The sequence below is a fragment of the Bacillus rossius genome, chromosome 1 (assembly GCF_032445375.1).
Source record: "Bacillus rossius redtenbacheri isolate Brsri chromosome 1, Brsri_v3, whole genome shotgun sequence".
Classification (NCBI taxonomy): Eukaryota; Metazoa; Arthropoda; class Insecta; order Phasmatodea; family Bacillidae; genus Bacillus; species Bacillus rossius.
The window spans coordinates 30,944,743-30,959,893 of record NC_086330.1 but is presented as its reverse complement, the minus strand read 5'-3'; the positions used below and the strand labels follow the sequence as shown (position 1 = coordinate 30,959,893).

The 15,151-nt window shown below is 37.0% G+C and overlaps 1 protein-coding gene across 1 annotated transcript in view; it reads right to left on the bottom strand.

Moving 5' to 3' along the window:
* LOC134533795 (dual 3',5'-cyclic-AMP and -GMP phosphodiesterase 11A-like) overlaps positions 1 to 14,872 on the bottom strand; it is a 159,863-nt gene extending 144,991 nt beyond the window's left edge. The window contains exon 1 of the mRNA XM_063371468.1: positions 14,542 to 14,872. The gene's annotated coding sequence lies outside the window, so the exon portion shown is untranslated. The remainder of the gene's footprint in view (positions 1 to 14,541) is intronic.
* Positions 14,873 to 15,151: the final 279 nt, after the last annotated feature.

Genomic DNA, 15,151 nt, shown 5'->3' with positions numbered 1-15,151 from the left:
AAATGCTCATAATAACGCTGTAAAATATTTTTTTTAAACTATTTTATTTATATAGGTTTGTTCATTTCGTAACATTAAATTTGCTTTTTACATCTAACTTGTTACAAAATTATCCTTAAAATAAAGGAAATTTTTATTTTGAATCTTCAGCCAAAGAAGTATCGAATCACAAGCCACCCGGTCAGGGGCCAATGAACGAGTGATGTTTGCCCGAGTTGGCACAGGATTGTGCAGACCATCCTAGAAGTCTTTGAAACCCTCGAATTTTTCCCGGTCCCCGAGCGGAATTTATTTTTTTAAAATGGAACAGAAATGTTCTTGTAAAATTACAGATATTTGTAAATTTGTACAATTACATGAAACAACCGTGTCACTACAAACTAGTGTTCGCAGTACTACTAGGTTCGGGTTCTTACCCAGCAAATATGATTTGTGTTGTCCCGGTACCTCCAACAGTCGTGAAAGTTATTTGCAAACTGTTCCCTGAATAGCTTTCTAGTATTAACTGCGCACATTAATAGGCACAATAAAACTAAATAATAAAAAAATTATTGAATTTTTAGTTATATTTTCCATGGTAAAAAAATTCTTGAATGAAACATCAATTAAAATATAAAATTATGCGCCCAATTTCGTAAGAAATTCTCCGTATTTTCTCAAAAACGTATTTCCTATAATATGTAAAATAACCATAGCCATGTGTTGTACAAAGTTGCAATTTTTTCTTGCTGTATTACAAACTATTTCTTGGCAACTGATTTCCAAAGGAATCTTATGCAAAAGTACTTTCTTTTTCTGTGTAGTACCGCTACGTTAATTTAAAGTGGATGCTGTTAACAGTGTAGCAGCTACGCGTTGAAGGATAAAACAGTGGCATCTGGTCAGTATTACCATTCGAATTTATTGACTAGCTGTCCTTAAGATCGAAAAGACGGTCAATCATATTTTATTTAAATGTAGAATAAAGTTTAAGTAACATTAAAAATGCTTGATGTGTAGGGCAGGCATTTTTCGCGAAAAAAATTGTGAGAATCTATTAGACTGCAACAAGGTATAGCCGCACCAGCGATTTCTTCCTTGTGATTGGCGGCCGTCTGCGAGAGAAGTCGTTGCCTTATTTGACCGATCCTCTCAGGACGTGTTTACTTCCGCACTTACTTACTGTGATTGGTGTCGTAACAACCAACGTGTACCTGTAGGAAACTCACCCAATCACGAAACACATACGATGATATAACGTTCAGCTAGTCTCGGAATGTTTTCGCAAAATATGCATGCCCTACTCATGTGCTATGTGTTGGAATAAATAAATCAATAACTTAACTGAACATTAGACTTCTCACTCCAAGTTGACGAAAACGGTGAACCCAATTTAAAACCACTTAAAACTAATTTAAAAATACAAAATTTCTCAACATATTTTATAGGATTTATTCATAACTTTTTTAAATCAATATTTTTGTCTATAAGTTATTCCATGAGATTTTTTTATTGATTTAAAAATCGTTGGTCGTTTTTAAAACTTAAAATTAAAATATAACCAATGATACCAGCTATAATATTTTGGTACATAATTACCATAATATAAGTTTTAGATATAAAAATAAAATATACACTGAATTAATCTTGGAGCATGAGCAGGTTTTGAGTTAAATCGTTTTGTACAGACTGACAGACAACGTTTTAACGGTATATTTGATTTATTTTAATAAGGAAAATAAATAAAACTTAACAAAACTCGAGACTCACATACATCATACAGGCACATGAACTTTATATTTATGCGTATTGATTGATGCACTGATGTTTTGATTAGTTGACGCCGACATGTGGAAAGGTTTGCGAAGTTGTTTCAATCAAGGGAGTAGCCAAGGAGGAGCATAATTATCAATAATAATGCAATCATTAACCAGCTTTAATTGAGTCGTGTGACTCAATTTTTGGTAGTTGAATATTCAAGATGAAAGAGTATCCATGACATTAAACACGCATTAGAGCTTAATAACCATACTCAGCGCCACATGCTGTAAAGTTGTACCTTTCGTTAGCAGAAATATTAATCTAAGAAGTTCAGGTTTCAAAGAAGCACTGAAGAGTCATCAGATATTTAAAAAATGGGAGCTTTTACTTATATACGTGCGTTAGGAGGTACACTTACTTGGCGTAATAAAATAAAACTAACTTTGATATTGCATGCAAATAATTAATATTAATAAGGTAATAAAAGGAATGGAGTTATTTTGCAAACACGGTTGGTGAAATATAAATTCAATCAAATTAAAAAAATCAATAAATACTAAGTACACAATATTAATATGAACACATGTATAAAATTAATTATTTAATTCAGTAAATTAAGCGAAATACCTTAATTAATAATTATGTTTTTTCTATTAAATTTTTTAAATCATTAATTAAATAATAATGTGATAATTTATAATGAAAATAAATTATACATACGGGAATATAACATCACGTATTTAAATACACTTGAAAAAACTTACAAACAAAATTTCTATCACTTATATTCCTAAATAAATATACGTTTTTAATGTATGGATCGCTATTAATATCAATCACTAAAAATCACTAAAGTATAAGCCATTGGTTTTGTATGTAGCCTTTTTTTTTCATCCATGAAAAAATTTCGTTGCAAGGTGCGCGCGCACCGTAAAATTTCACTCTCATAATTTTTTTTTTCATGACGCGCCTACTGTTGAAATTATTTCCGCGAGGGAGAGCCCCTAGCCAACCCGGCAGCAAGACCCGGGAAACGGGTTCAGCAGAAATATACTCTTGTAACTACGTTCGGCCCCGCTCTTCTAGAAAACTCTGGCCGCGCCTGTGTCTGCAGTGGCCACCGGGGGCCGGAAGCCACACCTGAAGTTCCCCGAAGTAAATGCTAGCTTTTTTTTCCCCCGTTCTATCTCATTGTATAAACCGGTGTTGCATTAAATTTTGCGGTCGATTAGGATAGCCTAGCTACATTATAAATAGGCCTACTTTAAAACATTGTGGATGGTTGTTTATATTAGGTAAGTACAGCTACGTTAAAAATACTGTAAAATCATTTTATGGTTGCTTAGCAAATAACTTTTTTAATATGTAGCTATCTAGGGCTAGGAAACCGTTTACATGATTTCACAGTATCTTTAATGTAGCTATCCTAACCAAATCAAGCGTCCACAATGTTTTAAAGTATTTATAATGTAGCTAACCTAATCTAATTGACCATTAGTTATCATGAGTTACAATGAACAAAAAAAAAAACCGAAGATGCACGATCGGTCGATCGGTGGTGTTTGGCTCTCTCGTCTGTGAAAAGAAGGCTTCCCGGTTGCTGGTGCCGGCCGTCCTCGCGGTGTTGTCGACCCGGGAGAGCGCCTCGGGAAGCCTACAACTCACATAGTTTCGGTTCCCTGCAAGAATTTCCGAAGATTTCCGAAGTTTTGCGTTTTGGTATTAACGCCACTTCAGCCGCTAAATCAGAAGTTACCAATGAAAACAAGCATGTTGTGACGGACCTAACATAACCTAGCCCTTCGATTTTTTTAATTTCAATTTTTGAGAGAAATCCGAAGTTGCACGAACGTGGTAGGGTACCGAAACTGTGTGAGTTGTATGCTTCCCGAGCGCCTCCGTAGGCGTGTGTCTCACATGGAGGTAATAGTCTATGGAGTGGAAGCAGGCGTACTTTTCAAGGGTAATCAATTGAAGCCTGTACCCGAAATAAAATCTTCGGACTGCGCATGCGCACGAAGATTGTTTACACGTACCACCACATCGCGGGTGGCAAAAGAATAGCAGACAGCAATGTAATTTGTATGACGCTTTAGGAAATGTGCGTGCAAAAAATTTAAATATGAAACTATTCTTTTTATATTATTAGTAATAAATAACCACGCAGGAGGGCTAGCATAGCTTTCACATTTAAAGGGTATTATAAGTGCTTAATTAGGAACAATTTAATTACAGACAGTGTACGAATTTCCAATACCACATTCAAGTATTTACGATTCTGCATGTTTGTTTAATACAATGAGCAACTATAATACTTGGTTTTTAACATTGTCTTGATATTGTTTTTTACTGTGAATATTATTATTGATGTACTGCGACGACTGATGCGAAGTTATGAAATCGACACTATACTTTAGATTACAACCAAAGAACAGTAATAAGCAAAACTAACGAATATTCAATTCAAACGAGTTTTTGGATTCCACGAAATGCTATGCTGCAAACTGTAGTCAAATAAAACATTTTTTTTAAAAACAGTTAGTGAGAAAATTGTACAAAGGTTGCGAAAGTGTAGAGTAAGTCACAGTGTGTGTTGCTGTTTACATGTAGATACTTCTCAAGATTCGTGCATTGTGAATAAATAAACATGCTGTTTTAATATTCCTTAAAATTTAATTTACATCAACAGTTGAAAGTGCCTAGGGTAGGCCAACGTGATTTTATGCATAATTAAAATTGTTCATGGGCACATTTTTTTTGCTAATCAACTTACCTAGAGTCCAAATGTTTAATTTATGAAACCACTTAATTAAATTAAATTCTTTGTTTTCCAGGAGACTACACTTTTACACAAATATGGTACAAGTAGTATAGGACTCGTCAGCAAAGTTATATTTCACAATATAAGTTACCTATTTGATTATATATAAACACTTGACACGTGACAATAAACAAAGGGTAAAATTCTTGGGTCGCGGCTTTTCCGTAGATAAAATAATAACGTTCTGATAATACATTTTTTAAACACTAATGACGTTCCTCTACTTACCTTGAAAACAGCGTTTCTAAATTTCTACTGGTTTTCGAGATACTGCAGTTATATATTACAGGATAATGCCATCAGGACCAAGATATATACTTGGATACGTGATTATGGAACTTTTACTACATTATCAATTGGTAGACAAAACAATGACAAGCTTGTAGTCAACAGAATAAAATTTATGTAAAATATTAAGTTTAAGTGCATCTGCCTTGCATCGTACGTGTGCGCTCCGTTTACTCGCCATATTTCAAGTAACGGACGTTAAAAGCACATTAAATTTACATGTTCATAAATATAATATCTTACATATACAATTACTATTTACAATACTATTTAAGTCGTCCACCAGCACTTAAAATTGGTTTAGGAAAATTGAAAAGCCAAATTTATCTCTCGCTGTATGAACACACATTATACATTTACAAAAAGAAAATAACAGTTTCTTACTTGTGGAAACTTAATCCACCACAACTGCCGAATTTATTAGTGCAACCAAAAGCTGCACATCTTTCACCATCACGTATATTCAGCGAAAAATTAAAACGGTGTCATTCAAAATAATGTAAACATTGGCGTTTTTGCCAACTTTAGCTCTATCCTTGTCTTTCAACATCGTCTGTTAGGATGCTTCAAGTTTGGTTATACGCTTCCACTCCATAGACTATTACCTCCATGGTGTCTCACCGCTGCGCTCTGCCGGCCGAGCCGACAAACACACGCTCCTTCCCCCCTCCCTTCCCCTACTCATGGTTCCGCGCCCGGAGCAAACGTCACGTACCGCCATCCGTGTCAGTCGCCGCCCGGACGTAAACAACTCCCCGGGAAAGATCGCGCGCCGTCGATAAGCGTCGAGCGAGCGAGTGAGTCTTTCAGCTTTCAGCACCCTACACGTACAACACGAAACTCGGTCGCGAAATTTAACGTAAAAAACGTAGGTAATTAAAATAATGGCGAACTTGATAAATATACGCAAGTCGTGTTTTCAGCTACATTTCTGTAATGTGAATCGCATGTGAATTCCGCACCCGCCGCTACGTCTACTGTTGAATCATTTGATTAGCAGACAGAAAATTTAAAATATGTTATGAAACGGCTCCGAAAAAAGCAAAAAATATCTTTAAAAATACGAAACCCCGGCTTTGGTCCTGATTTCCGACAACGATTTTTTTTTTTAATACTGGTAGTCTTGCTCAAATTTACAAAACAATCCGCTACAGATGGCAGCACCGTGGTTATACAGTTCTGTTCCACCAAATTAATTCCACCAAATGCCGTATACCGAGAGCTAAGATGTTACACATCAAAAAAATTGCCCTTTCGGCACCGCCTACAGGCGTAGGTAGATTTCGAAGTACCTATTTCTTCTGTAAATATTTTGGGAACTTTTATAAACTCCTGAAACTTTTTAAGAACTTATTGTAGCCTACATTACATCCTATATGTTCGCAAATATAAAAAAAAGATCGGTTTATAATTTTCTCATGTTCCATACAGCGAAAATATCCAATGTATTAAAGTATGTCATAATATGCCTACTAAGGTAGTTATACAATGGTCAAAAATAATAATTTTTTTTTACCTCTACACTATTTTTGATCTCTAGCACTAACATATAGTCTTATAAAATGTTTTTGGTAAAAATGGTAAAATTAAGATGTTATTAACAAATATCGAAAACAATCTATACTAAGAAAGTTTGAATTATTTTTTTTTATTTTAACCCCTGTTTTTACGGTAATAGTTCGTTTAATCAAAATTGGTTTTAGCCAAAGGTTTTAGATAAAGTTCAGGAGTTTTACGTTAAATAATAATGGATTTGATTGTACATCTATTAAAAAAAGTAATTATATTTGGTCTTTCTACCCTTGTTATTTTCACCCCTTGCTGTAATTATTTGTAATATAAAATTTTATTTAGAAAATAGTCTTCAACAATATTAATAAAGTTAAACAAAAATAAACATTAATTTGATAGAGTGCATGGCAGGGAAAATTTATTTATTTTCTTATTTTAACCCAAGTTCTTTTCAACCCCTTGCACTAATGGTTTGTGTTGACAAAAATTGTTTCAGACAAAAGTTTTAGATAAAAAATATAGAATTTACAAACAATTTTAACAATTTGATTATGTGCCTACGATGGAGTTATGCATTTTTTTTTTCATTCAACCCCTGTTTATTCCACCCCTTGCAATAATGGTTGGACGTGTAAAAAAATATTTCAGACAAATGCTGTAGATAAAAGTTTAAGGTTTTTGCAAAAAAAAAACAAACAAAAAAACAACGGATTTAATAGTGTACATGATACGGAAGTTATGAATTTTTTTTAAATTCTATTCCTTTATTTTTTCAACTACCGGAAAAAGTGGTTCCTCTTATGAAAAATTGTTTCAGACGAAAGTATTAGATAAAAAATATGAGATTAATACACAAACTGTACGATTTCGATGTTGAGCATACTAAGGGAGTTATTATTATTTTTTGTCTTACAACCCTTGTATTTTCAACTCCTTGCAGTTATGGTTGGTCGTATAAAATACTTATTCAGACAAAAATTTTGGTATTAATCCTAAGAATTATAATATTTTCAAACGTATGTGATATTTTCCATACTATGGATTATTCTGTTCTTTAAAAACCCTTACTCACATCTACCCCTTTGGTCGGATATTGCCCATTAACTAACTCGAACGGGGTTTTCCACTACTAGTTTTTTTGTTACAGTTTAGTAGTTATTTGAGAAAATTGCGGCAGTTATCGTGTCCACAAAAATGTAATTTATATATATATATATATATATATATATATATATATATATATATACACACACACACACACAAACCTTTGAGTTGACGATGGTTTTGGGGTCTATCGACCATAAAACGGAAAACTATATATATAAATACAGTAACGCCGAAAAATGTTGCTGCGCGGAGGGGGGGGGGGGGGGCACAGGAACAAAATGAAAAACAACTGAATGAATTTGTGTACCTAACCTAACCTAGGCTAGCATAACCTAACCTAACCTAACCTAACCTTACCTAACCTAAACTTTGTGGCAGTCCTGCAATGACATTTTTTTGCCGTTAATATATGTCGGCGTTGCGGTAATTCGGCGTTGTGGTACAGAAGCAGTTTTCTAGCTGTCGGCGTTGCAGTCAATTTGGCATTCGGGGTTATGGTTTTCGGCGTTATTGTACGTTCGGCGTTGTGGTGCGTCCCCGTCTCTCCTGCGCACCACATCATCGAGACAAGCACTTAGGCTGACGCGCACCGGTTCGCCGAACTTCCCAGCCCCCCGTCCCCCCCCATCCCACCCTCACACAAACCGAACACACACACACGCACGCACCCACGCGCACTCCGCACTCCGCCATCAGCAGTTCCCCGGGAACATTGTTTATGTAATCCTGTTTGCCGTGTGTCGGGGCGGGCGGTCCGTTGATAAGGGGGATCGACGTGGGCGGGGGTAGGGTTTTGCGCTCCCAAGGCAACTTCGGCGACAAGACGCGGAGAGACCTGCGCGGCCGGTAACTCCATGTTCTACAACGCATCAACTCCCGCGAACAAAACATTTTCCCCCGCACAGAAATACAAAATTTTCTGAACTTTCACGACAGATTCCTTTGGAAACCCGTTTGCCAAGGAATAGTTAGTAATACTAACGATAAAAAATATTGTTTCTTTGTACAAAACATGGCTATAACGATTTTTGCACATATTGATTACTAGACACCGGAAAAATTCGCGAATTCATTTCGCGATAGGCTAAAATACAAACAGTTGTACCTCAGTGCTGCCTCTGCTATTGGCTCATAACTCATCTGGATGACTCTGGGCCAATGAGAAACACCCGACCAAAGCTTTATCGAATCACAGGATGCTGCGTTGGGACGTCTCACAGGAAAACAGCCAATGAGTGGGTGACATTTGACCGAGTATAGGTAGAACTATGGAGTTCACCCTAGAGGTCATTGAACCCGCGAATTTTTCCGGTCCCTATTAATTACGTTTTTCGAGATAATATTGAGTATATCTTACGAAAATAGGCGCATGATTTTATTTTTTTTATATTTCATTCCAACATATTTTTTTAAAAACCATCGAAAAATCGATTATTTGTACATTTGACTTTTTTTTGTCGGTTCATACTTACTATATGTGCAGTTAATACTAGAAAACTATTCAGGGAACCGTTTACAAATAACTTTTAACTATTGGGGGTACTGGGACAACACAACCCAGTATTACTGCTATCACTAATTTGTAGAGATACAGTTGTATTCATGTAAATATTTCCAAATATCTGTAATTTTTCATGAATATTGTGTTCCATTTACAACAACAAAAAAAATACATTGTACAGGTATTCGTAGGGACATGTATTTTTCTGCGAAAAGATTTCGAAACTAGTAGTGTGCTAAATCATTGCAGCATCGTCTGTGTTACGTGAGTGGCTGAGATTGTTTTCTTCAGGCACGTGTCTTCTGTCGAAACACGAATCATAGAAAATCCGTGCGGAAGCGATGGCAACAACTTGTTTGCAGACGAGCCGTCCGTTTACAAGGAAGAACTCTCTGCAGACTACTAAGTTAAATGTTTTTAAGAATATCCACCCCTAGTTATTTTTTACTCTATTCCAGTGCTTATTATGCTCAAAATTACTGTTTTCAAAAACAGTATCAATATTTTTGTACCATATTGTATATTAGATATTCAATGATTTTTTTTTTGTGAATGGAACAGAAATGTTCATGTAAAATTATTACGGTAAAGATGCCATCGAGTTCACAAGAACAGATAATAACGCGATGTACGCACCAGATGTAGCAAACTAGGCGATCCTTAAGCGGCCGCAACCAGTAACAAACTGAAAGTCCTTTCGTCTGGGACTCGATTATATACACGCAACCTGTCAAATAATATGCTAGTCAAAACAACATTTAAAAAAGAAGCACCTATGGAACCAAATTTGACAAAAGAAATGAGCACACAAACACAATATTCGCAATAACCATGCAATGACCACGAAATGACCACGAAATGTACCTACGCACTGGACACGCAATATACACGCAATGACTACGCAATATTCGCACTGAACACGCAGTGTACACGCAATGACCACGCAATGTACAAGCAATGACCAAGCACTGGACATACAATGACCACGCACTGGACACGCAATGTACACGCAATGACCACAAATGTACACACAATGACCACGCAATGTACGCACTGGACACTCAATGTAGCCTACACTCAATGACCACGCAATGTACACACAATGACCCCGCAATGTACACACAATGACCCCGCAATGCACGCACTGGACACGCAATGACCACACAATGTACACGCAATGACAACGCAATGTACACGCAATGACCACGAAATGTATGCACTGGACATGTAATGTACACACAATGACCACGCAATGTACGCACTGGACACGCAATGTACACACAATGACCAAGCAATTTACGCACTGGAGACGCAATGACCACGCAGTGTACACACCAAACACGTAATGTACGCACTGGACACACAATTTACACGCAATGACCAAGAAATTTACGCACTGGAGACGCAATGACCAAGCAGTGTACACACCAAACACGTAATGTACGCACTGGACACACAATGTACACGCAATGACCACGCAATGTACCTACATACCAAACATCAATGCATACACCGAACACGCAATGTATACTCAGGACACACAATTAACAAAGAGGACGCACATTTGGACGAAAATTCTACCAAACGGAAGCACATTTAACGAAAATAACGCACCTTTGAACGTAAAATCGAGTAAAAGGAAGTACGACTAAAGAAAAGGACGTACATGTGAAAACATTCAAATTAGTAGGATGCGATCGTCAATTAGCGATAGGATAGAATGACTACAACAGTCATTGACTCCAACGGTCTTAGGCTCCAACAGTCATTGACTCCAACGGTCTTAGGCTCCACCAGTCTTTTGACTCCTAAAGTCATTGGCTCCAACAGTCATTGGCTCCATCAGTCATTGGCTCCAACGGTCATTGGCTCCATCAGTCTTTTGTCTCCAATAGTTATTGGCTTGAACTGCCATTGCCTCCAACAGTCTTTAGGCTCCAACGGCGAGTGTTAATTTATCTCATGCAAAAGAACTTGTTGCATGTAGTCAGGATTTTTGCCAACAAATGCCGCCACGTGTTGTGTTGAGGTAAAAATTATTAATTTATTTAATGCGGGATGCGGGATGCGGGATGCTCACTAACGATCGCAAGAGAAGGAAGGCTATGCTAGACAATTAAAAAAAAGGAAGTTTGTCCTTCATTATAGTGCTTCTCAGCTGTCTCAAAGTATATCATTTGACTGAATAATGAATGTTTTTTGTTTGAATTCCACCTGATAAAATATTATTAGTGATAATTTGTTAGAAAAAATTCACAATTTCAACGTAACTCAAAATTAAATTGCGTTAATCATTAAGTAATTTTTTTTCGTGCAAAGATCTATATCTCAGAAATAACCAGAAGCACTCACAGAAAACCATCAACATATTGACAAGAATAATAAGGAGCACACGGAGAAAACTGACACACGTTAATATAAAATCACAGAAAAAATTATAATAAAAATTAAAATGAGAATAATAAAAACGGAAATTGCATTGGTAACGTCTTAATACAAAATGGCGGTCATGGTAACCTAATTGTCAAGTGGCGGATTAGAGCGGCTAGTCGCTAAGGAATTCAAGCCGCTTTTATGAATTTCGTAGCCTATAGCATTTTTAAGGACAAAAACGGGAAATTTTCCCTCAGAACGGGAATTTTTCCCTTCGAAATAGAGAAATTTTTAGGAATTTTGAGTCATTTTGAGTCATATTTTGAGAAATTTTGAGGAAATTTTACACAAAAAAAAAAACGGCCGTCGTGACGTCAGAGCAATCGGTCATTGAACCCATCCTCAATCCTCAGCCCTAAATTCAGGGACAGGAGCCCCAAAATCATACTACTCATTGGTTCTTTTCACAGTGAACCCAGGCCTTTGGACCCGGCGGCCTGAGAGCCCGGCAGTGCTGACCCCTCAGATAAAGTTCCCGAACCATCTGCCATCGTCTGCAGAGAGGACTCTTCCATCTCACCAGATTCCTCTGTCCAACATCTGAGGACGTCGAGGGACGAGGACTCCCAGGCAGGGCCTTCTTTGGTGAACACCACTAGGGCCACGAGGAGGCAGGAGGTTTCCTTGGTGTAGAGAGGCTATATACTCGCTTCTAACAGAATTTACGTGACCCTGTTGGATTCTGTCTCGGACACTAAAGCCGGCAACGGCTCCGACCCCCTTAAATGGCATGCACCTTCCCTCAAGAGGGCCAGGACCACAATACACAGTGACACAGATAACCGTTTTAAAACTAGTTAGCTTATAATTAAGGCCCTTAGAAATGATATATGATTCAATGTGTACTCGTCTGCTCAAAAGTAAAAAAATAAAATAAAAAAACTTGCTCAACGAAACTAAATATTGTCAGAGAAAACGTCGCTCGGAACTTTCTCCGTCGACTGAAGCACACGATTCTACGTTGATCTGAAGTTCATATATGTTTCCCAGAAGGAAGCTTTGGAACATCCGAAGTTTCGGCTCTTGTTGTTTCTTCTTCGAGGCAGGAGAAGTTTGCTCATGCAATTTTGACCACCACGACGAAGTTGGTGAGCCGAAGGGTGGTGGAACTGGCGGAGGCAAGAGGCTCAAGGCCTGGGTTTGCGCCAAGACAATAGACGAATGTTTAGGTACGTAACTTGGGCCTTACGCAAACGTTTCTCGGTCGAACTCGGGAGTTCACGAAGGCCGCCAAACATCAGACATTCATAAGGATTCGTACGTGATTTGGCGAATCTTTGGTCGCAAATGTTGGCACAGTGATTTGAATTTTTTGAGTTTATTTTAGTGCGTGTGAATAAGATTTTTCATCATGCTGGCAGTAGCAATTTATACTAAGTGCTGAGTTTCAGGTCAATTATATGAATAAATCCAATCATTTGTTTAAGTTAATACGGTACTGCTAGTGACCGGAAAATCTCGAGGTTTAATTCCGCGGTAGGCTAAAATAAAAATGCGTTTAACTTTTTGCCAATGAGCAGGTGTAACTTTTCCGACTACATAGAAGATCGTTAATTCTATTGTAGAGGTCATTGAAACAGCGAATTTTTCCAGTCCCTAGGTATTGCTTTTTAAAGAGAGACTCCCTCCCCCCTTTTTGAATATCACCAGTCATTATACGGGAAAAACTCTAATTATAAGGAATTAGTAATTTAGTTACTCTTGTTTCCCTTCACTAACACGAGTTTAGATGGCGTATTAATTGTCCTCCTTTTTAAATTTTGTGTTGTTGGTTTCTTCAGCTTAAACAAAAATTTATAGTTAAAATATTATTTTTCATTCATTTAATTATTTTGGGGTCAATTATATTATTTAGCATTTTTAATTATTTTGGAGTCAATTATATTATTTAGCATTCAAAGCACGACACATTTCTATAATTGATATGTTCAAAGAACATTTATTATCTTTCAAAATATACTGTTACTCCATGAACACATCACTTTAAATATAAAACTATTTAAACCTTTGCATATGAGTGTAATTTTACTATAAAACTGTTAAAAAATTTCCAGACTGAATTGCAGTGGGGCAATTTCAATAGTTTTCTAGGGTTCATATTTATAATGTTCAGTTCCAAGAGAACAAATATGTTCACGGGAAAAAAAACTGAAAATTGTCCAAAACTATCATTTAAACGTTTTGAATTATTACATTCATTAGAATTGAAGTTAAAGTTGTTCAAAACATAATTACAACTCTGTTGAGATTAAGTTTAATCCTTTTTTTTTTTTAAGGTTTACGAGTTAATTTATGTCCGTCCACTATGTCTGGTGACTCGGGTTCGATTCACGGTCGGGGAGGGGATTTTACAAACCTTCTCCCTGGATTCAGGACTGGTTGTCCTTTCCACCTCCATCCGGTGGAAGGCAATGGTAAACCATTGCAGGATCATCCTGCCTTGGCAGGCGTTGCCTGTGCTCACGAGACACAGGTATGGGTAAAACGATTCATCATCAGTTAGTGTATAGCAAAGCAAAAAATAAACATAGATGTATTTAACCCAATTCGTTGCTTAAAAATGTAGTAAGTCTAACATTTAAATTGATAAAAAAACGAAAAGGCAGTCATGGGGACTTTCGACAGAAGTTATACCTTAAAAATTTGTTTCTAAATGTTAAATAAAACATCATTTCTACGTCCAATGTACATAAGAACATTATTTTGGCATTATATCACTAGCATGTTGGTGACGTGAACCCATAAGTTTTGACTTTACCAATAATAACTTCAAATTATAAGAAATGTAGATTATCATTGAAAAAAAAATCAACGTAAAACCACAAATAATCAACATTACCTCTAATAAATCAATAACCTGGCATTTGAAGAAATTCACTACGTAAATAAATAAACTAAAGTAAATACATAATCTAATCTTAACTACATACTAAATAAATATCCAATACTTCAATATGAATCACACAATAACGTTTAAATTTCCTTGGAGAAACTTATAACTTTAAAATTAGAATAAATTAAGTTTTGTCCTTGAAAAATCAAAAACTATAAACTAAAATCCACAAATAATCAACATTCACTAGGTAAATAAATAAACAAAAATAAAATTGCTCAACGCAGTCAATGTAACTTCACTTACTGCTAATACAGCATGTCGGTGACGCGAACCTTAGTGTATGCGTACACATGTACACAGGCCGCTGCGCGTCACTAGCCTGTCGGTGACGCGAACCCGTAAGTTTTGCCCCTACCAAAAATCGCTCAACGCGGCTGAAGAAGTTTCCACTTAAAGAAGTTAAAATATAGTACTTACTCTGGGTAATTATTTTTGTTCGGTGTTGTTAACCACGATTGGTTTCAGTAACGTGTGAAGGAACGTGAGCGAAGAATATTGTAATAGTTTACTTTACGCCCTACATCACGAATTCAGTACCACCTGAAGCCACACACAAACTCTGGCGTCCAACACAACCGCGTCAACGAGTCGGTGATCCGTTCGTGGACGCGCAGGGATGCCAAATTCGCCGATCAAACACAGTTGGCTGCCCCGAGCTCGCACCGGTCGTGAATGTTGCTGACTGCCAAGTCGTCTTACACCTCCTCTCTCCCCCCTCACCACTCAAACATCACACACTTCCGCGCTGACATTTCCCGCGAGCTTCTTCCAAGAAGCTGGCCGGATGGTGGTGACAGTAGCCCCCCGCCACGGGGGGGGGGGGGGGGGGCTCACAATAAAAATGGGGTGTGGC